The sequence below is a fragment of the Periplaneta americana genome, chromosome 16 (assembly GCF_040183065.1).
Source record: "Periplaneta americana isolate PAMFEO1 chromosome 16, P.americana_PAMFEO1_priV1, whole genome shotgun sequence".
Classification (NCBI taxonomy): domain Eukaryota; kingdom Metazoa; phylum Arthropoda; class Insecta; order Blattodea; family Blattidae; genus Periplaneta; species Periplaneta americana.
In genome coordinates this window covers 63,686,211-63,711,128 of record NC_091132.1, presented here as the reverse complement: position 1 = coordinate 63,711,128, position 24,918 = coordinate 63,686,211, and the positions used below count along the sequence as shown (strand labels likewise).

At 35.4% G+C, this 24,918-nt stretch overlaps 1 protein-coding gene and 1 non-coding gene across 2 annotated transcripts in view; one reads left to right on the top strand and one right to left on the bottom strand.

The window, feature by feature from the left end:
- LOC138691390 (uncharacterized) overlaps positions 1 to 24,918 on the top strand; it is a 1,027,639-nt gene that overhangs the window by 876,368 nt on the left and 126,353 nt on the right. The window lies entirely within an intron of this gene.
- Positions 2,937 to 3,012, bottom strand: TRNAA-CGC (transfer RNA alanine (anticodon CGC)). Its single transcript has one exon. It is a non-coding gene; the product is annotated as a tRNA-Ala (tRNA).

Below are 24,918 nucleotides of genomic sequence, written 5' to 3'. Positions count from 1 at the left end.
CTGCCACATTATACAACAAATAAATGGAACTTATGCACACATTACATTGAATAACAATTTAATTGATTTATTTATTTGTTCCCTACTATACTGGGTCGTATTTAATTCTATTTATCTAACCTACCAGATGAAGTAACACACAACCGTACGTACCTACACTGATTTCATAGGAGGGACTGTGGTAAATTTTCTACCCACAAGTAAGGAAGATAGATGTGCTAAATTAAAATCACAATATAAATAATTCTTCTTTATTAAATCTCAAAATAGCTTCCATTCCAAACTTAAAATGTTGATGCAAACAGGTTATGTTAACATGTAAAACTCCGTTCACATTAAAATAACACAGTTTTGTAATTATTTCTGCAACATATTATGCAATAAGAAGTGAACGTATCTTATACACACATTACACTAAATAAAATTGAACACCGACACGCATTAAAGTAATATCTTTCACTCAGCTCCGTATACTCAAATAGAAAACCCCGACCCATCGAGTGACGTCACACATCCTGCATTACGGCCTGGTCTAGATCACGATGGCAGTGATATAGGCCCAGTTTCACTAACCCTCGTTAAATATTTAACATGTCGTTAAGACAGTTTAACAGTAAACTTAACGGAAGAGATGTTTTATCAACTGCTGTTACTGCTAACATCACTGTTAAATTAACATAGCATACTCCCGCAGTTAAATCCTTAACGTCCTGTTACAGCGTGAATCATGGCTGCCAGGGAACATATGTTACACGCTGCATTATTATATCGAGATATATTTGCAGTGAAAACAATTAGCTGGAATCACTACTTCAGCATTTTTAGTTATTCAGAATAGATATGTTCATAAATACTAAAATGATTCATATTAATATTAGCACTGCATCCACAGTAAAGAGAAGATATGTGCTTATTAACGTAAGCATTTTTGTGATTATTATTTCGTATTAATACTCAAATATAATTGCAGATTTTCAAAACGATATTTCTTTATTTCACTGATTTAACAGTTCACATGCAATTATGACCAATGACGTGTGAAGATATGTTAGATATATAAGATATGAAAATAATGTTAACTCTTACCATTGTAGTATTCAGCATCAAAATTATTTTCATTTTCTATTGGTTCTATTTGATCCTGGATAATTGAAAGAATCTTCGTACAATTATCAACTTTGAGAGTAACAGTACAACCGTCAGTTTTCAAATGTTCCACTGTATCTTGTGCACGACCCGTCTTAGCATTTCTTTTCATATTTTCATAACATTGATTTGTTTCATAGTTTGCGTTTTCACATCCAAATGGCGATTGAAAATATTGGGTTAAAGAGACCCATGCTTGTTCCTTTTTCCTAAGGAAACTTCCATCACTACGTTTGAGTTCAATTACATTCATATAATTGCTAGATCTACTAAAATAATTATATTTCTCATATGAGGTAAAATTACTGCTCCTTTCACTCTCTTTTTCTCGATTTCCTTGTAATTATGTTAGTCTCCAATACTTCCATAATGTAAAAAATACAATTCTCCGCTAAAACAAATGATGCACCAACTAAAGGCACATTCAGTAAACTTTCATACAATCATTGTTTCTTTGATTCCTGTTACACTACTCTTAACATCATGTTACCTAACCAAAGTATCTCAAATAGTTGGTGAAACACTATTACACTAACAGGATGTTTAATTTTTAACAGCACTTTAGTTAACATGCTGTTAGCGTTATTTTAACGAAGTTTGGTGAAACTGGACCCTAGTCTATTAACCTGTTGTATCCTATAGGATACTTTGTGAATTTAAGAATTTAATGGGATCGCATACAATTGCTCCACATTCCATACATCACGCATCGCAGACACGACAGGCAAAAATTTATCATGACGGAAGCAAAGAAAAAGCTTCACCGAATTGATATTGATTGATAATAATTTTTTCGGAAGCATAAATTTCACCGTGTTACATCCGGCACATCAGTTCTCTCTCTGTAGGCAATTACTGTGCATCTCGTAGGAAGTGTCAGGGACGTAACGAATTCAATTCAAACTGAATTCACTTCATTTTTAACGTATGCTATACTTTTTATTATGACTAATTTATAGGTATTGCATTAGGTATTAGGGAAGTAAAAGACAATGACATTTGCCGTTGCGTTTGAACAAAGCGCATTTCCAAGAAAATATTTCCGGTGAATGAAACAGGAACAACAATATGAGAGCGTCTTGTTAATTTAGACAAAGTACAAAAGAATTTTAATTATTTTTAATAATCGTGAGAAATCTTTAAACTTAATTAAATCTAAGGAATGTTCAAGTAATTTGTATATCTTATCGGCTCTACTTCACGGACTAATTACACTAGAGTTCACCATTTTATTACAGTCAGGCGGCTGTTGAAACTAGATGTAGGCCTATAGAAAATATTTAGCGTAAGTGATAGCATCTGACCGCTGCTGGTTTTCATATTCCCAGTATTCTTCAAGGTAAAGCAGAGGTCTATTTAAACACAGAGATAGGAATGTATGAGCATTGAACTGCGGGTTTTCTACACAGCGTCCACCAGGAAGCAGGTTTCGCTCAGGTAAAGATCGTTGGGCTTGTACCTACACATCGAACGCGACTGCCGAGGAAATTGTGAGTATATTATTTCCCTTTGATCGATCGTGCAAAGGCTTTATATTACGTACTAGGGACAGGTAACACAGGCTCAAGGGATGTCAAGGTTAGAGTATAAGTATACAGCTGACGTCCATTTAGTATAATTATATTTCTCACAAAAACATTTTCATTAAATTGTACGCATTTATTAAAACTTATATATTTGGTATATCACATATTCATTTTGTATGAGGTCTCGCCCACCTCACTGAATATTACACGGCTACTATGAAGTAGCCAATATGTATTATTACTATTTAATACGAGAAAAATTCGTACCGGCACCGGGAATCGAACCCAGGACCTCTCAGTTCTGCGCGCTGAGCGCTCTTTCCAACTGAGCTATGCCGGGACACGATCCACGGCGCCGGCCGAACCCCTCTCGTAATGCTTTTACGGCCTTATTACCTGCATTTGAGACGATACAAGTCATATATGCAGGAACGCATATTATTAAATGACTTTGTGGCCATATTAAACATCAGTTAGTGACAACTGCTAACAGTTAATACATCACATATTCATTTTGTATGAGATCTCGCCCACCTCATTCAATATTACACGGCTACTATGAAGTAGCCAATATGTATTATTACTATTTAATACGAGAAAAATTCGTACCGGCACCGAGAATCGAACCCAGGACCTCTCAGCTCTGCGCGCTGAGCGCTTTTTCTAACTGAGCGCGCTGCCGGTAGAGTGCAGTAATGAACGGCTGACATGAACACACACATTTCTAACCAATTTGTCGAACACTAGGCATTAAAATTTGTGTACAGTAGCAGTAGTAGTAGTAGTAGTAGTAGTAGTAGTAGTAGTAGTAGTAGTACCGGTATTCTTCAATGTAAATACCGTTAGAAAAGCGTCGAAAGGCCTGTAAACTGTAAAAACAGGTTTAAATTTAATACGAAGCCTCTACTTTTATGAGTGTCGGTATTCTTCAATGTAATATTGTTAGAAAGGCGTTGAAAAAATTGTAAACTGTAAAAATATTTATGACTAAAAATCTACACGGCCTTTATCTTTTCAAATATCGGTAACAGTGCTCTTACTAATTTTAACACAAGCAGCAGTTCTCATTACGACTTGCGCCAAAGGTAAAAGAGGCCCGCCATTATCTTTTTCCCTCTCAAAATACTCTCTTACGTTACACACCATCTCTCGCGCTTGACTCTTTAATGGGGCACCTTGTATTTGTACAATATTCTTTGTTCTCCGCCTGCCTTTCCTTCCTTCCGACATTGCACAAGTCACCTATTTAAAAACTCTAGCAGAAACTAGAAAACACGCACTAGCCACACACTCCACCAGTGACAACGAAGATAATAGTCTAATATAATTCAAACACAATAATTATCGATACAGTAAAACAATAATACAGCTAAATAATATTGTTAAATCACACAAAGCGCGCGCTAGCCAACTCAGTCATTCCGGACACTGTATTCACCACTAGGTCGTGGTATTCACGTGCAACGTGTAAACATAGACACGGCAACACCGTCCCGTTACCATGGTTACGCGTCTCTCGTGATTGGTTGCCATGGTAATATTCTAAAGGCGTCATTTGTCAGGTCGGAAGTTGTTTTGGATAGACTGTATTACAAAAAATCGTACAGTAAGTGCTGTGCTCTATTTCTACGAAAATACCCTAGCGTTCAACAACAATTTGATTTAATACTGCAGAATTTAGTGAAAAATGTAATGCAAATGAATCGCGTTCTAACTGAAGAAAAACTCGACGACATAGGCTATGCGAAAAAAAAGTCTCCCACGAAATCGTTAAGAAAGTTAGTTCAGCAGGCAGATGTATCCAAGACATCAGCATGGAAAGTGACGAAATTGTTAAAACTAAAGCTTTCATGAGTCAATAATCGTTCATAAATTTAATAAAACGGATACGTGCCTAGAGTTCAATTTTATCTATAGAGACGAAATCCAACGTGTGTCTGAAAATCGTGTTAAAATATGTGAAATGTGCATCAGAGAGGGTGGTCGACAGTTCAGCACTTACAAGGTAAGACAATAAATTACATCTAAAATGTAATGCATATCGCAAAATTTTATTGCCGAAAACTGACGCACTGAATCGCAGCTAAGCGAGCTGTTACTTTCCCATGTCACTTTTCGAACGACACCGTACTAAGCGAAACCTGTTTCCACGCGTACACATTTACTATAAAAGTAGCAGAGTAATTATGAAATTCTGTATGAATGTTTCATTATGTAGTGGCAGCTCTCTTGTGTCCTTGTCGTTGTGAGGTGTTTGTTGTTCCTCGAAATCGGTTCAGGTAAGAAGTCAGGAGATCTATGCATTGCGCATAATTGTGTGACGAAAAAAGTTTTCTTTCACCTGTCTTATCGTCCTACGAGTATCTTACGTGTAAATAGGATTTTTTTTACACACTGCTTGTACCAGGCTTTCTTTGCTGCATGTGTCACTCAATCCAACGCTTACTTCAAACAACGGGCTGCCACCACAAAGTGATAGATCTAACTCCTCCTCTAGAAGTCTAGAACAAAGGAAACACTAATTTATTATAGTCTAGTCAAACCCAACCTACCCTATTCTAACCTGAATTTTTGTAGAGAGGTACGACATGTTTATTTTTCTGTTACTTAACGATGTTTTGTGAACTGAAGAGTTGCCTATACTTGTTTCCAATCATTGAAAGAACTAAATCGTAGAGAACGTGTTGTTAACTACGGGTACTTTACCGCATAATTACTGAAGATTCAAATTTTGTTCAACACCTTAATGTTTGTCGCCAGTATTTTAGTGAGTTATTTTACTGCACTGTACCAACATCTCAGTTATTTAGCGTCCGAATGAAATGAAAGTGATAATGACGGTGAAATGAGTCCGGGATCCAGCACCGATAGTTACCCAACATTTGCTCATATTCGTTGAGGGAAAGACTGACCCAGAATTGATTCCAAAACGTACGTCTTGATTCCCATTAGCTGTCACCGTGTTTATCCCATAGAGTACGTGTTGATTCCCATTAGCTGTCACCTTATTTCTCCCATAGCGTACGTGTTGATTCCCATCAGCTAACAACAGCGCCATAACATTTCTATTCCCATTTTACACAGACTTAGGACTGTCTACTTCCAGTAGGTATGATTAAAAATGTTTGGATTTTTGTTATTCTCATAATGAAGATATAGCATCTGTAGCTCAATGGGCGCAAAAATTTGGACTCCAGACAAATTACAAGCTATAATAATGGGCCACCAACAATATTTCGGACTTATTCAATTTTAGTACAATACAGAGCACAGAAAGACAATTCGGGGACTGTACTTAACTTATTTTACACAAAAAGTGGACTTAATCGGCTTTACTAGTAATAGGACGATATATACATAGGTAGACCTTCTTATATTTTATGCACACAAACATTTTAAAATTTATTTTACATGTATTTTAACTTATTTATTTCCCTCATTCATTTTTCTCTTACTTTCTAAAGGTATGTTCCTAAGGATTTTATTATCCGTTCATTTGTAATTCGTGATAGCGTATAGTATACCTGCCGCCGCGAGAATGAATGACGATGCAGCCGAGCGTAACGAGAACGCTATAACCGCACTGGTAGAAAAGGTGAGTGGGGTAGAAGGGATAGTAAGACAGTCGCTCTGAGGAGCTACAGTTCTGCAGGTCTTGCGTAGATAATGAAATTATTATTCAAGTTGTCAAACTGTGTAAGTCAATCCCCTGACTTCCCGAATTATAAAACCAGATCTCAAGCTGCTACACTACAAACTCGACACAGGTGACGCTATTTTCGGTTCTGTATGCATATGTAGCATTATTATTGATTCTGATAGAGATGTTGCACAAATTCTCGAAAGGTCAAGATTTCTGGATGACTCAGCACAATACCAAGGAAGAATAACAAGGTCGTTGGTAAACCTACTTAACCTTCTACTGCGACGCCAGTCGTATGGTCGAAGTTTCCCACTATCAGCTGTACCTCCTAGCTAGATGGAACATAGTATGTCAAATTATGACGCAATATTTACTATTGTCCTCGAGTCTAATTTAATACGCGCGTGATAATAATTATAAATCACCTTTCTATCCACAATCACCATCAGCACATGATATACAGAATACACTTTATCTTTTGTTCATACTTCAGATTTTAAAATTAGTCAAATACGGTAAGCGTTTTGTAATATCTAGGCATTTCTTTACCTTGTTACCTGATAGAAAAATGGAAATATTGGACATAAATTTGTTTTACTTGTAACTTTTATTTATCTATAGCGTGTTGTTAATAATTATGTCTTATTGTACTTTTGAACTATAAACCAGAGCTAGGAAGTTGGTACCGTAACTGTTAAGTTGTGTGAGCGTGGACTACATTTCTACCGAATGAAAAGTAGTAGCGCAGCTCTCAATATCAATGCACCAGAACGACAAACATGTACAGCCGGGTGGTAACCAAGCTTGTGCTCCAGTCGTCCACTGCCTTAGATCAAGAAAAAAATAAACGAATAATATGAAAAAATTGTAATTATAAATTTCGTAACCCCAATCTGAAATAATTTACCAATACATATAAAAATAACATACAAAGTATACAATTATAGGCCTAATTCTAGCCTCATTATAACAAATAACAATGAACATTTTCATTTTATGAAAAGAAATAATCCTTTCATGTTCAGAAATAAGAAACAACATTTGTATTCTGCAAATATTTCTACGTCACAAGACGTTGCTGAAGCAAACCTGAAATATGACGCAGTATTTCTTACTATCATCAGGTGAACAATTATTTTGTGAATCTAATTGTCAACAATTTTGTGAATCTAATAGTGTACCTGTATCTCGTATGTGGCACATAATATTAAGCCCATAATTGTTTTCAATTCATTTTTATTGTAGGAATTTTATACCGCAATTCTGATGTTGAATGTACTTTTTTTTTTTAATTAAGGAGGGCACTGTATTCCTAATAACATGCAAGAAAATTATTCCACTTTGATTGAACAGAAAATAATAAAAGTGCTGAATAAATGAACGTTTCAGCATGGCCCTCTTCGTGCCCTTCTTTTCACTTGGCCTTCTTTATTATTCCAAAGAAGATTCTTATTCTGTTTAACTTGGACTGTAACGCAGCCCATTGCATAGTAGAACAGCAGTACGAGACGTCAACAAACCAGCAAAACAAACAAGTATTGACGGTTAGTAAATAAACTTATCTTTCAACAAAATTTTAACGAAGAATAATCCGGGAAAAAATAAACGTATAACACAATCCTGTTTGTGTAATTGTTTAATAACAGATTAGTTTACTTTTCTGAAATCATGCATAATATTAACATTACGAAAATAAGACAATAATAACAATAGCTCACTTTGTTCAAAACCTAAACTATTAATATAAATTAACAATATTGTTCAAACTATTCACGATTGTACACAGCTCCACAGAATGATACTATGCGTTGTTTATGAGAACTGCGTATCGTCTGTAGCGAGCGGTACCAGGGTGAGGCGCGGGTGACATCTATAGGCCTATACCTCGCTGTATTGAGATGAAATCTACTGTTTTGGTAAAAACTTCCTATCTATGGTATAAAGCATAAAGAAACAAAGGAAGCGCCACTATATTGTAAAACTTCATAATTATGCCAGCTCCCACTTGTAATGTTTATTTTTATTGCACAAGTTAGTTGTTGTGTTGGATATAACCGAACTTTGCTTGACCGAAACCTGGCTTAACCGAAACGGTGGAATAAAAATACACATCGTATCACTTTTTTTTACCATAACACTCACTTTTTCCTTAAAAGATATTGGCGAATTAGCGTTCATTACGCAACGCGAGTCCTAGACTCTACCTTAGACATATTGGCTCTGTACCACGACGCTACGGCGCGGGACAATAATTTTATCATTCTGCTACAATTACACCAACATCACTATCATCATATCATGAACATAACCACTACGATCGATATCGCCATCACCAGCAGCAGCTTCACCACCATCATGATCATATTAGGCCTCATGGCCTTTTAGGACTCCGTGTGGCACTTGTATTCCTGGTTTCAGCTGTTGAGTAATAACTGGATATTTGAACGCCTTATCCCTAATAGCTACGTGGGTAGAAACAAGCGGTCATGATTTTTCCTGTTGATGTCTTTTCAAGGCCACTGTTCTTTCATATATCATGTATCTGCGATCTGGCGCCGTGGCTTGACTTCCTTTGTGAAGGAATTTTTTATCTACTACATCTCGTTAAATCTGCTTAAAAACAAGGAATTGACCATATCGGAGAAGTATATTATTTATTGTACAGGTTGACAAGGTCGAGCACTTTATCTTGTGGTGTTGGTAATGAAATTTCAATGAAAGATAGGTGAAATATGTATATGTATTAGAGATGAACGAAACTAACTGCCGCTCTCGCTCGTTGTGTTCTTTGATTTGTCTTTCCAGTCTCGTCTCGTAATTCTTGTGCGCTTCGAGTCTCGCTCATCATTCTCGAAATAGTATTTGGTCGGCGTGGAAAGATTTCGTAACTTTGAATAACATACATAATTGAAATAAATAACATTATAAATGTTTAAATGAGACAAAAAGACAAAACAGAACAGTATCTTAGTTATCAAAATGTTCTGGTTCTATTATATGATATTACCTATGGTTATATAAATAGAAAAAAAAAACAATTCTCAAATAAATTTGCATTTCTAAGAAACATAAAACTTAACATTAATATCTTTTCTTGAGATTGCACACTTGATCTCAAACATATGAAAAGAAAATTCCTAGCCTTTTAATAAGAGCCTATTAATTAAATAAAGACTGGGGAACTGATTATTATACACACTCAAAGGTAGAGATGATGTTTCAAATAGGCTACTTGATTGTTTATACATATTAAACAGTTGCAAAAGTAGATAAAAGTTCAGTCAGGTATAAACAACTGTGGCGATTCAAGGCTTTTTGACGTTCGGGACTTCGGGAGTGATCAATCTCGACGTCTCGAAACACTCACAAACAATCTTCACATCAACGACGCGACGTATAGAACATTGTCGTGCGGGTTTTCGGCTTTGCGGGCGCTGTTAGTCTTGCTTTCTCGATCGTTGTTCATCTCTACTAAGTGTAATGATTCATTCCGGGTCAAGCCCTTGAGAAGTCACGCCAAGTCTAATATAAGTAGCTTAATCTAAAGAAACTGACGATTGTGAAGACGATTTTTTGTCTTCTTTCGTCGATGTTTCGACCTTACGATACATTGTGTATGCAGAGAACTAATAACTGTGTAAATAATGTGACAGTTGGTAAGGAAAGGTCTAATCTCTTTGTACGAGTTGCTGATGGATTGTGTCCCTTTCTCATAAATTATAACTCCTCCATTCACTCAAGGGGCTTGGTCGGAATTGCGCTGGAGATTCGTACTCACAGCCAGTCATTAACGTGATCTGTCGGTCCTTCTTAACCTCAATTCAATTGAGCGGCATTGCTTTATGATTCGAATAATAAGCGGGAGTTGCTATCTAGGCTCCTAATGGCATATTATGGTCATATCGTGAGAAAAGGATTTTTCTTTCTCCGACGCTAGACTTAAGGCTGGTTCACAATAAACCGGAAACGAGAATCGGAATGAAAACGAAAACGGTAAAATTGTTAAAATGTGTACATTTAAATGTGAGCATTCACAATTAACGAAAAGCTTGCCGGAGCCCAGGATTGGGAACGGAGAGTTGGCCAAGTTTCAACTTTGGCGTTCACGTTTCCGATCACAGCCCATTAGATTCATTCTATTGCCATCTAAAAGCTATTTTGTCGTCATATATTTTGTAGCAAGAAGACCGTGACATAACCTATGCATTATTTTGTTCTGTGCTGTGCATCATGGAGCAAGTTTTATTTCATGGGATTCTAATATTGAGTGTTGAGGAAAATCCTCACTTTTACGATAAGCGGCACGCCTCGTATAAAGATGAGAAAATGAAGGAGAATACGTGGCTTTCAATAGCTGCGTCTTTGAACACCGATCGTAAGTGAATCATATTTTATTACTGTATTGGTTGTATTACACACTACATATTCATGCTTCAATTCAATAACTACTGTTGTGTTCATTTTTGTTCTATTACAAATGTTTTTTCTCTAATTATTTTACGTTATGGTAGACTTAAAATAGGTTGTGATAATAAAGATCCATGGGCATATTTATAGTACCGTACCTAATGAAATGTTTCAGTTGAAATTTCGAAGTTGGTTAACCTGTGTTTATGTTGGCTACCTTGTACTCATGAGAGAACGCCATTGATCAATTATACACAAATAACACCAGAATGCGTAATATCGACTTTACATATCGTTATTGACATGCATACCGATATGCATAGTCGTCTACGTTCTCGGTTTATTGTGAATCGAAAATTTTCATATTCACGTCCTCTGCTTCTCGTTTTCATTCTGGTTCTCGTTCCTGGTTTATTGTGAACCAGCCTTTAGAGTAGGCCTAACTACTATTTTGACTAAGCTTATGGGTTGATGGAGTTTACATAACCGTTAAATTTATCTGGTCAAATGTTGTCACACACTGTTTTTGTAAACAATCTAAATCCTTTTTCACTACGACAATGATAATGATGATGATATTGATGATGATGATGATAATAATAATAATAATAATAATAATAGTAATAATAATAATAATAATAATATACAGAAGGTTAGAGGCTATTGTAAAATGCAAGGACTACCCTACAAAATATTGAATCTGAAAAGGAACTCACTGAAGTGTGACCAGTGTGCGAATACTTTTTGTTCGTATTTTTGTTTGGTCTCATTGTGTTTTAATCAAATAAAATGGTTTATTTTCAGAATTATAAATTAATTTTGTGTTTATATGTAAACAAATAACACACACTACATATACTTGTACGTAACTTGTGTTCATATCTAAGAAGTTGAGAGTATAGGATTTGAAACACATTTATTATTGCTATATATTTTTATTGTGTCCCGCGCCATGGCGCGGTATCCCGCCTAGGAGACGCATTACGGAATGCGCGCTGGTTTGAGTCCTCATGTGGGAAGAAATTTTCTCATGAAATTTCGGCCAGTGTATGGGACCGGTGCCCACCCAGCATCGTGATGCACTTGGGGAGCTACGGTAGGTAGCGAAATCCGGTTGCGAATACCAGCTATAACGGCTGGGGGGATCATCGTGATAACCACACGATACCTCCATTCTGGTTGGATGATCTTCCACCTGTGCTTCGGCATGTGGGCGTGAGGCCAGCAGCCGGCTGGTCGGTCTAGGCCCTTCACCGGCTGTAGCGCCACGGATTATTATTATTATTATTATTATTATTATTATTATTATTATTATTATTATTATTATTATTATTATTATTATTATATACCGCGCGAATACTTTTACACTCACTGTATGCTGGCGATATATACATATATAAAATTAAAATTAAAATTACATTACTTGCCATAAAAATGATAGGAAAATCTATAAATCTCTAAAGGGCCCAAAATTCAGAAATAGCTATAAATTACGTTCTTTTTTTTTAACTAAGTCAGGCGATGGTGAACTTTCTGGCCACATTTTACAATGCGCACATACTGAGCCCTTCCGTATGCATTAAGCCATATCAATAGGATTGTGGACTGTTACTAAATAAACTGCCCAACATAAATTGAATTATTTACGTTTTTAAAATTTATAATACTTACAGTGTCATTTTGCAACTTTATATTTGCACACTTACAGTAGGTACATTACTTTCCATTTATTTTCTCCTCATTTTCTCCTGTTTCATATTGTTCGTGTCTATTAGGCCTATAATCTGAAGAGCCAAGTATAGTAATCACTGTCTTAGATTTAGAGCACCTCATTATTTATAAAAGCAGGGTTCCTTTTAATTAACCAGTTATCACTCCTGACTGAACCAACTCGAAATATAATATATTTCAACACCTGTCTAAGTTTTATCTACCAATTTTCATAAATAGAAGGTTAATATTAAAATTTATTACAATATAGTCAGAGCTATTTCATGTAAATTCGTTAAGACTCATTACACATATCTCCTTACACTAAATAATTTATAATTAAGATCAAATGTCTTATTTTTGGAACTACAAATAAGGTCTTTTATTTATAATCTAGGAAACAGAAGTTCAACTTTTTATTTGATTACTAAAGTTCGGATAAGTCCCGCGCCGTGGCGTCGCGGTCTAAGGCATCCTGCGTAGGACTAGCGTTACGGAATGTGCGCTGGTTCGAGTCCTCATGGGGGAAGAAATTTTCTCATGAAATTTCGGCCAGTGTATGGGACCGGTGCCCACCCAGCATCGTGATGCACTTGGGGAGCTACGATAGGTAGCGAAATCCGGTTGCGAATACCAGCTATAACGGCTGGGGGGATCATCGTGATAACCACACGATACCTCCATTCTGGTTAGATGATCGTCCACCTCTGCTTCGGCATGTGGGCGTGAGGCCAGCAGCCGGCTGGTCGGTCTAGGCCCTTCACGGGCTGTAGCGCCACGGATTATTATTAAAGTTCGGATAAAGTAGCTGTGTCAGGAGAGATTCTATAGCTGTATAGGAGAGGGCCTTGACTTACTTCAGACTAAGTAAACACTACCACCTTCCACTAGTTAAAACTTCACCTGGTGGGAAGAGCACTCCCCACCTCCTAGCTAAAACATCAGTAAATGGCCAGCACAGCCGATAGGAACTGAATATACGTCGTCACTACTATCGGCTGGGGGACACGCGAAAACTAGTTAATGTTTGTAAACAAAACGCACGGACCTAGGATGCCTATCCTGATACAGCTACTTTATCCGAACCTTATTGATTACATATTAAAAGATTTCATGTAAGTATTTTTAATAATAGGTAATTTAAAAATGAGCTATTACACGCAATCTGACAAACTGAACTAGGCCTACTACAAAATATTATGAAACATATTATGATAATGTTTGTATCATCTTAGTGATATTCATTTTCGTCTTGTGAAAACATTCTGATAGGCTTATGGGCGAATTTTCGTGCCCTATAAAGTAGTCAGACTCACACTGTATTATGGAAATCTCTTTCCCGTTAAATGTAATTGAGAGAGAAATGAGAAGTTCGATATGTTACTTTAATTTTCAATTAGATACAGCACCTATACGTGCTGTGTTAGTGGACGGCACCTGATCAGTACGTTAATGTCGGAACAGGTTCCGCGCTCCTGGTTGTCACGCTAGTTAACTCGTTCTAAATTGATCACTTGTAGGGACTTGGTGGGTGGTGGCAGGGAGGATCTGCTCTTAATTATGTTGTAGTGGGATTGTTGGCAATGACCAGTAAACTATGAAGTCGGAATAACGTTCACTTTTGTCATCAATTACTCGCTAACTCTAGATGTGTTCGCAACTTTCTCACCATCTCATATTTTTTTGTAATTGCATCGAACCATATCACGTTTCAAATGACGGAGTAACGGTTGTACAACTAATAATATGGAGTCATAAATATAGCCTATATAATTACTCCTTTGTGGACTTATTGTAAGCAAATATTTTTCATTTTCTCTCATCTGCAACATGATATATGCATGTCAATGCGAAAGTGAATTGACATGAATATATATTCTTGTAGATTAGCTCACCATGTGAGACTCTGCTCTCATTTCTTAGCCTCCTGAATTCTGAGAGTGTAGTATACAATACCATACTTTGTACATGATTATGATATAGGCGTCTACACCTGTGGAGTAAAAGTCAGCGCGTCTGGTCGCGAAACCAGGTGGCCCGGGTTCGAATCCCGGTCGGGGCAGGTTACCTGGTTGAGGTTTTTTCCGGGGTTTTCCCTCAACCCAATACGAGCAAATGCTGGGTAACATTCGGTGCTGGACTCCGGACTCATTTCACCGTCATTATCACCTTCATCTAATTCAGACGCTGAATAACCTGAGATGTTGGTACAGTGTCGTAAAATAACCTGATAAAATAAAAATGATATAAGATGTATGTTCAGAGACCCGAAGTATAGTATAATATACCTGAATTTGTGCCATAACTGTAACGTGGAGAATTTTTAAGCATTTTTCCTCATGTCAGTGACTTTTTTATAAGTGTATAATGATATTGGACTTTAAAAATAAAACAAAAAATATCTCAGGACTCAAGAGTTTAGGAGGTATTAGCTCTTAATGGGACATAGAAGGCTAATTCCTAATTCATTCATTCTTTCGAAAACTACAAAATCTCATAGTGAGGGTGACTTTTTTACTTTTTGAGGGTCGAACCCGAGTTAGATCTATACACTTAGCCTCATATTATCCCATAGAGCGCCCTAGATTTGAGATTTTTCTTCAAATCTGACAGAAAACCTCGGTATAATTTCTGAATTTAATGCTAATAGACCAGCGATGCAGAACGGCGCTCCAATTTGTAGTATACGTCACGAGCCGGACTACGTCATTCATCGCTTCCCCCAAGACCACGCGTCATCCACATAACAAGGTTCACTGTCTAGGTGTGGAATTCGAAGCAATATCGGTCGGAAAGTACAAGTTTAAAGAGCAGTGGGGAAAATGAATACTTCTGTATTCAGAATAATCACAAAGCACGTTGTCTCATTTGTGAACAGTTTATTTTTATAATTATTGTGGTCGGAAATACTTTAGTCATTTTTTCCGTGAGCACGAGTTTGTTGTAATCCGCCACATAGTTGTAGACGAGTCACGGAGAAGTCATTCAACGCCGGTGGACTGTGGAAGGGGAACCAATGCTTTCCCATGCTTTCACCCCTCTCTCTGTGAGTTCTGCATCCCTGTAATAGACGAACCTGTCTATCGTATTAGAGCCAGACCACATCCTCTTGTGTGGAGGGGCATGGGCTGAAGGACTGCTCTCGCACGTAGGCCGCTTTGGTGGGCCCATTGTACTACACGAAATGGAATGATGTGCATTCCCTAAGATTCTCTCGCTACAAATTTCCTTGCGAGCTACCCGAGAAATCCCCTACAGCCTGCAGAATCCCTTTTACGTTTCCACGTAGGCATTACCGAGGTCCTTCAACCTCAGAAGCGATCCGCAGCCGACTTTATATGGGACGCAAGCCTGAAATGTGGGAAAGAAACGGAGATGATGATGATGATGATGATTATGATGATTAGGGCTAGGATTTTAATGACCTATAAATCATGAAAAAGTGTCCTAAAAACAATGCATTTATGACCTAAAAATCTTAAAAATGCCCTAAAAATTGTTCTTACATAATTGGTTTAGTAGGAAAAGAGGTTTTGTACTACTTCATATTTAGACTAGTAATTAAATTAAATTCTAGTACCAACATTTAAGTTTATTTAATTGTACATATTTTTTTTCTAAGTGGTACACTTTAATTAATTATTTTATGCTCGACCATGCCGAAATGTAGTAATTATACACCTGGTAGCAGTCCTTTAATGCATGTCATTAAAGTACACCTACTCATTAAAGTACAGGTGTTCAGCCAATGACAAGTTAGCTTTGTACCGTTATAAAACCTCAGCCAATGACGAGTCAGCTTTGTACTGTTATAAAACCGCAAGTATCGATTATTCTCGGATATGCAATCGAAAGAGAATTAGCGAAAAGTCACGGAGGCTGGAAATCCAATACTGTCGCAGAAGGTTATGTTCTGTTACTATAATAATTAGCGTTAATTGTAAATAATATTCAAATAAATTCAATTTGTCATCTCGTTTTTCAATGTCTAATTTAATTTCAATGTTATATCAAAGTTAATATTTAGTTTACTCTGTAGGTTCTTATAGGCTATCAAGGTCAATGTGGACATCCGTTCCTCAGAAAAAAATCAATACTTTCGCGTCTGCGCACATCTCACAATTTACGAGGTATTGCTCAAGGTCAGTTAGATACAAATAAAATGAGTAATTTCAAGTTAGAAATATGATTGAGCATAAAAAGTCGTATGAAACTCGCCTATAATGGTAATTAAGAAGCTCGTATGAAAATTATGAAACGAGCGCAAGCAAGTTTCATAAACATCCATACTCGCTTCTTAATTACTATCATTATAAGCTCGTTGCATAATGTACTATTATCTGATGTAGTATTCATGTAGTCCACCACAAGGCCACTCTTATCCGGAACTAGCAGGTATAGAGGAGTCTATATTGAAGGGGTAGTTGGAGTGTACTGCGTTAAAATGGCAATATTTGTGTAGAAAAACGATTAAAAATTATACAAAATAATGGGCATTAGCCACCAGCATAGCTTGGTCGGTTAAGGCGCTTGCCTGCCGATCCGGAGTTGCGCTCGGTCGCGAGTTCGATTCCCGCTTGGGCTGATTATTTGGTTGGATTTTTTCCGAGGTTTTTCCAACCGTAAGACAAATGTCAGGTAATCTATGGCGAATCCTCGATCTCATCTCGCCAAATATCATATCGCTATTACCAATTCCATCGACGCTAAATAATCTCGTAGTTGATACAGCGTCGTGAAATAACCAAGTAAAAAAATAATGGGTATTAATGGACAAAATATGTAGACAAAATATCAAAGGAAATAAACATTATTTTATGTTAATAATGGGGATTTATGGCCAAAATTAAATGAAAATGCCTAAAAAATATTCAAACAAAACAAAATATGCTCTTATGAGTTGAAACAGGGAAAAAATGCAAAAAAAAAAAACATGCCCTAACAAATGTGTCTTAAAACGCTCAGTTTATCACATAACATGTAAATACCAAAGCCGCTATGTTTCTGGCTTACTAGAAAAAAAGAGGCAATTTCATCAAAATCCTAGCCCATATGATGATGAAAGTTATTCAGCAATTTTGCTTTCATTGGTTGAGGGGAAACCTCGGAAAAACTTCAACAAGGTAGCTTGTTCCAACCAGCATTTGAACCCGGGCCGCACGTTTCACGGTCAGACGTGTTAACCGTAACTCCACAGCGGTGTACAGATCTCATCCTCAGATAGTATTTGATAAATTTCAGGGCTGGAGTTTAAGACCCTTGAGTCCTGTTCCATCATCGAAAATCCGTTCTAACCCAAGACTTCACCCCAGCCTATTTTTAACTGTGATAGATTAAATGAAGAGAAGATTGAGGGTGCTGCCGAAATGAAAGAGGGAAACGGGTGTACCAATAACAACCTCTGTAGCGTCAGCTTTATTCACCAGGGATCGAACCCGGACTGCGTGGATGAAAGGCCAGCGCGCTAGCACTGAGCTACTGAGGTCACATCTCATGATGAGGCTCCCATGTCTGACAAGATGTAGTGGTATAGTTTATTCAGAGAAATTTGAGTTAAGTGGATGGAAATGAGACGGTTTGTTTTAGTGGAGGAGCTTCCTCTGTTTACCCTGGGACCTGTTATGAACTGCTTGTGAGTGAAGAGATCAACGTTGCATTTCGCCCTGAGATAATTAAATTTATATAACGTTGTTTCAAATTTGTAATATGCATTTGCAGCCACGTAATTATATACTAATTGCTTTATGTAATACTAGTAACTTGATCGACTTTTCTAAATATACGTCCTCATGCCCTAAGTCTTAAAAATTCGAACCTGTCTTAAGGATACTTGCACGTAAAATTATGAAAAAAGGATCACGATTCATTTTTTTAAAGGTGTGAGACATACAGTAACCTTTGGATGTATAGATTGTCTTCACTTATTACATAATATCTGAAAAAAAAAAAAAAAAAAAAATTGGATATAGCAGAGACATTTCGAGTACAAGTTACGTTAGAAACCTGGAATTTTTTGTATGTTTTCAGAACTCAAACACCGTGAATGTTGAGTATAATTAATTATAATACTGATTTAAGAATTTTAAGTATTTTAACAGAAAGTACGAATTTTAATAATCCAATTACTTTTGATGATGAAGTGAAAAAAGAAATTGAGCGTATAACTAATAATAGAAAATAATACTATCACAATAGCTCATTTTAAATATTATCTTATAAGCGGGGCTGGCGGTTTCGGAACCTAAACAAAAAACAAGTTATGTACACATAGGGTTGTGACTACTGGTCTACGTCATGCAGTCCCTGTTTACACTGAGCATAAGACAATCACCGATTACAGCAGCGGTGACCAAAGCGGGTGTCGTGATTACATCGTGTAATCACGGACATTCAAACGGGTACGCGGAGTTTCCTGTACATTGCTGTGTTTTTCATTCATGTACTGAAGGCAAGCAGTGGCGGTATCATATCGCTCTACAAACTCTGTCTCTACAAGCAGTAAGAGATGGTTTCGTAAGGAATGAGAAGAAGAACTTTTTTGTTGTTCTGTCTGAAAAAATGTAATATGTTTACTTTGTTCAACGAGTCAATTAGGAGTATATAGAAACATTAATTAGACGCTGAATAATGTTGATGATGATGATGATGATTATTATTATTATTATTATTATTATTGTTGACCACTAAGTATGTGTTTCTATATTTCTTCTGTACGTGCATGAATATTGATATTTTTAAATCTTCTCCCTAGAAGGGTAAAATTATTAGGGTTTATCTCAGTTTTAATCTCCTTAATCTTTAGATGAGGGTAACTATTCATTAGTTATTCATTTAATAATAATATTGTAGAAAAACTGATTCAATATTATGTGCCAACGAACTGTTAAACGCCAGGAATTGACATAACTTAAATCATAGCCAGAAAGAGAAAGATGAGATAAATAAATGTAAGGAAGTCAGCTACCTAATGGGGTTTGAAATATCTCGTGCTCTAAAACCTTTTAATGGAACAGAATTTCTCAAAAGAGTAATGATTAAAATAGCTTAAATAACTTGTCCATAAGAAGTTTTTAATTTTCAAAAACTACGAATTTCTCGACCAAATATCGAGAGAAGAATTTAGAGAATTCCTGATTATATTCAAGAGGAAGATTAAAAAAAGAAGCAAGAAAAATCGTGTATTATTCAGTGGCTCTTGATGACAGCAGTGACATTACTGATACAGCAAAGTTTGAGATTTTTATCCGCGGGATTGATCAAGATGTTAGTACAGGAACCACCACTGGTTGTAGTTTTCAAGCCAAGTACCTTTCCTCCGTCTCCTTACTTCATAGGCTGGCTGTCGCATGTAATCACTGCAGTTCGAGTTTTTGTCACCGCTGGATTACAGTGATCTTAAGGAGATGGTGTTGTATGAAGGTACCGGAAGTTCAGTTGTTCAGTGCATACAGCGTAAACAATATGCTCCAACGAATAAATATTAAGTGAATTATTGTGAAGGAACTGGACAATAAACAATTCAGTGCAAAGTTTGTCGTTCAGTTATAAGGGAACGAAAACGCAAATATATAGGCCCATTGTAATATTAACATAAGAAAAATGGGCTTACTGCATGAATAGAAAATAATGATGCTGCAGACATGTATGTCTTAGTCCCTCATTTCGGTTCATATTTTTAATTCTATAAATTCCCCAGTTACACCTTCAAATTCGAAACATTTATTCGATGTTTGGAAAGTTATTTCTAGTCACTACTGCATGGCTACATCGCTAGAGATAACGGCCATACTCCGCATTCCACTAATGGCTTTGAAGTGATGCTTACATGATAGCTGACTACTGCTGTCCGGTCACAACAGAGTGAAATGGCACGTGCAAACCTTGCACCTTTCGGTGTCAATTGTTTGTGGATATGTATTCCATTATAAGCAACATGGACACTAGGACTGTAAATGGGATTAGACAGCTGAACGCAGTGTTTTCTAAGCCGATTTCACTTGTTTGACGTAGCCGCACCATAGAACGATGCGGCGCAATTGTGGCAACTGTTTGTCAGGCTACACTTCAAATGACTTTGTCACTTCAGGTTCCTAACCAGCAAATGCTTTCCTGACACCAAATCAGAACAGTCGTAATCGATATTATGATACAGAAATTACTGATTTTCAGTATTAGTCCAAAAAATGACTCAACATCAGAAGAGGAACTAAAACATTATTACTATTATCATCACCATTATCAACATTTGGGTTTTGCTGCTGAGAGCCATCTTATTTAATGGTGATAAACAGAACAAAAATTACTAACTTTCTATATAAATGCCTGAAAGCATCCAAAAGATTTCCTCATTGTTTATTCATTCATTCATTCATTCATTCATTCATTCATTCATTCATTCATTCATTCATTCATTCACTTATTTATTTATTTATTTATTTGTTTATTTGTTTGTTTGTTTGCTTGTTTATTCATTCATTCATTCACTTATTTATTTATTTATTTATTTGTTTATTTATTTGTTTATTTGTTTGCTTGTTTATTCATTCATTCATTCATTCATTCATTCACTTATTTATTCATTTATTTATTTATTTATTTACTTACTTATTTACTTACTTATTTATTTATTTGTTTATTTGTTTATTTGTTTGTTTGTTTGCTTGTTTATTCATTCACTTATTTATTTATTTATTTGTTTATTTGTTTGTTTGTTTGCTTGTTTATTCATTCATTCATTCACTTATTTATTTATTTATTTATTTACTTATTTACTTACTTATTTATTTATTTGTTTATTTGTTTGTTTGCTTGTTTATTCATTCATTCATTCATTCATTCATTCATTCATTCATTCATTCACTTATTTATTTGTTTGTTTGCTTGTTTATTCATTCATTCACTTATTTATTTATTTATTTACTTACTTATTTACTTACTTATTTATTTATTTGTTTATTTGTTTGCTTGTTTATTCATTCATTCATTCATTCATTCATTCACTTATTTATTTATTTATTTATTTATTTACTTACTTATTTACTTACTTATTTACTTACTTATTTGTTTATTTGTTTATTTGTTTGTTTGTTTGCTTGTTTATTCATTCATTCATTCATTCATTCATTCATTCACTTATTTATTTATTTATTTATTTATTTATTTATTCATTTATTTAGTTATTTATTCATTTATTTATTTACCTTGTAATAGAAACAGAAACCTCTAACATTTCTAAGCAGCTATTTGTCGGCTATCAATGTAACATTTCTATTTTTCTGATATATGTCAGATATCATTATGTTTAAGGTATCATTGAAGTTTAAATTAATAAAAAATAAGTTACATAATGACTTCTAATCTTTTGGAGACATAGTAACGAAAATAAGTTCTCAATCTCAACAAGACGAAGCCACGTCGTGTATTAACTCGGGAGATCCACTCATTCATGTCAGCGCTCTGACGTCAAGCTCTTGTTTTTTAACTGGAACATAGCAGTTTTCTTTAGGGCATTGTAATTATCTCCCAAAACAAATTGCAACAGAGTTTTGGCCACCTGTCAGCCGAAATGTAACTGCGACTTGCTGTGACATAGATTTCAGTACTGTGTCCCTCTCAGTAAGTGAAGTGAATAATGTGGTAATTTTCGGACTTTTAGGCTACGCCAATTTTCTACAAGAGAAAAATATTTTCTCACGAAAATCATACGTATTTATCATGCCATGTCGTACGAATTGCGTAACATTTAAACCATTGAGTAATGTTGCGAGTGACATGAACGTTTATAGGTGTTTAATTAACTACTCGTATATATGCACACGTATAAATATGATCATTTTATATGCAGCAAAGTAAGAAGTGAAATCTTCATTTTCTTGATTGGACATAAAAGGTATTCTTTATTATTATTATTATTATTATTATTATTATTATTATTATTATTATTATTGTCGTCATCACCGTCATTAGGCAGTTATAAGCTATGCAAACTACTTGATTCTGATTGCACAATGTTACACTATATTCCAAAAGAAAATCATTTGAGTTCCCATATAAATTTTATGATTTAAATAGATGTGTGAAATTAATTTTTCGCAGATTCACATAAAAAGCTTCTCGTGCATATATTGCAATCGTTCTATTATTACTTTTCTATTCACGAAAGTCTCCATTTCAAAGTGATATCCAAGTTAAAAATATAGTATATAGGTAATGAGATATACCAATCTACTTTTTATTTTCAAATTTAGTAATACTATCATTCAAACTTTTGTAAGATCTTGATTCTATTGTTGTTAACTTTCGCGTAACAAGTAGATAAATCAGCTAGTGACCTCTAATATTTTAAGAAGGTGTAATTATTAACTACCTGTGCAGTCATCCGGTTGGAAGAAGCAACATTTTATAATAAAATAGTAACGAAATATCAATAATTTTATAGAAAACATTTAATTTCCCCTACAAAATCACAATACAATCATATTCCATGCTACGAAAGAAACATTTCCATTGTAAGATTATATTATATAATACAAATAAAAACTTGGGAAAATAATGTCTAATTTGATTTAGATTTTGTATTTCTGATTTCAAATAAACATTCATTAATTGTTTGATAACGTATTGTATTTCCGAAATAAATTGGCTTGTAGACATTGAGTATGAATAAAATCAGTTGAATAGTTCAATAGAAGTCGCTGCACACATAGACAGATATAGATAGACAGACGGAATAATTAAAATTATTTTCTTCCGTATCGGAGATGCTCACAAAGTATAATTCCTTATAATAATTCTCTAAATTGAATCTTTCAGCGTCGTCACAATAAAGCTGGTAGGTCTGCGTTACAGATTTATATAAAGGAAACTTATGTTTAAATGTTATGACTGTAAGCAAAATATAATCTATCTGCCATTTATTATCCACGTGAAAATTTCGATACAGAACATTGGACTCATATAATGAGAAAATAAGAATCATAGAAATTCGGATTATTTCAATGTACACATACTTTCCGAAATTTCAAGAATATTATTTAGACATTAATTATAAACAGAAAAACCTGGTGAAAGGGGACTAAATAGGGTACTTCTGAGAGATGAATCAGAAAGGAAAATTAAACAAAAAAAGTTTCACGTAACAGTAGCTGTTGAGTCGCGAAATAATGTATGTAACTGCATGAAAGGTTCAGTAACCTAACGCGTCACAGAGGAATATTGGTGGCGTGCAATTCCTCCTTCCTGTTCTAGTCTTGATTCTGACGTGCTTCTAGTCACAGAATGCACGGATGCCACGTCTTCCTGTCACACACTTTGTTACCGATCTTTAATGAATTTACGGCCAAACCTCAATGTTACATAAGAAATCACTGAGGACACATTTCTTGGTATTTGCCCTACAAAATCCCCCCAACATCGCCTCTCCAACGTTTCCCGTTTTTCTGGACTGCGCATTCCAAAATCCAACTAAAAATGCTAATTTTCTTAAAACTTGTTCACAAAAGACGACAATTATAATAGAGATTTTTAAGCCACTGCTCTGATTCATCTCTGAAAATGATCCTATGTAGTTCCTTCCATTCTGCGTAACTTGATGATAATAATTCAGTTGTTTCACATGATACTGCAATCGCAGATATTATCCCACTGTAGCTATATTTCATCCCATTGTTCGACATCTGACCGTCATTTCAAGATATTTTCTGTAGTTATTTCACCTCTAATCAAAAGTTTATAATAAAAACTAGATAAACAGTTGAAGACCTGAATTGACAAACGTCCCAAGTCTAATATTTACTGAATTTGACTTTTTACCTGACATACGAGATAATGTGTATTCCATAGGCTGCGATCTTTTAAAAAAGAATATCCCAAGTTCGACATTAAGCTTTTGTTTTTTAATCATACAAATATTTCTATCAATACTCTTACATGTCAAGCCTGTGTAATTTGTTATGTTTCTTGAAAACTTCATTTCAGTGGACTTGAGATGTTTGTCAAAGGTCTTCAATTACAACATAGGAATTTCATAAAATTGGTCTAATGGGAATATAATAATATACCGTAGTTTCCTATCGCTTTCTGAGACAGTGTAAACGACGTTTGCGAACTACGAAGAAATATAAAAAAGACAGCAGGAAAGCATGAGTACTCCGAAAAACCTGCGTTCTTATGGTACCTTTATCAAAATTATTGTTATCGGAATTCGAAGTGGAGTTAAGGATGAGGAAAACTGATTTATTTCCTATTTACTTAATTTGTCACTACAGTGTCACGACATAGACAAGTTTCAAAGGAATGGATGTCATTTCCTTTTTCCCATAGCGAACGATAAAAGATTATCCTCCCATTTCTAGTCTCCATGGTATATATTTATTGACTGTATTGTCCTCAACGCCTCTCTTCTCTAAATTATAGATTTACTCAAAGGCTCGGAGTGAGACAAGTGGCCAAGTTTTCCTCAGCTCCAAATTTCCTTGCAAGGACGCT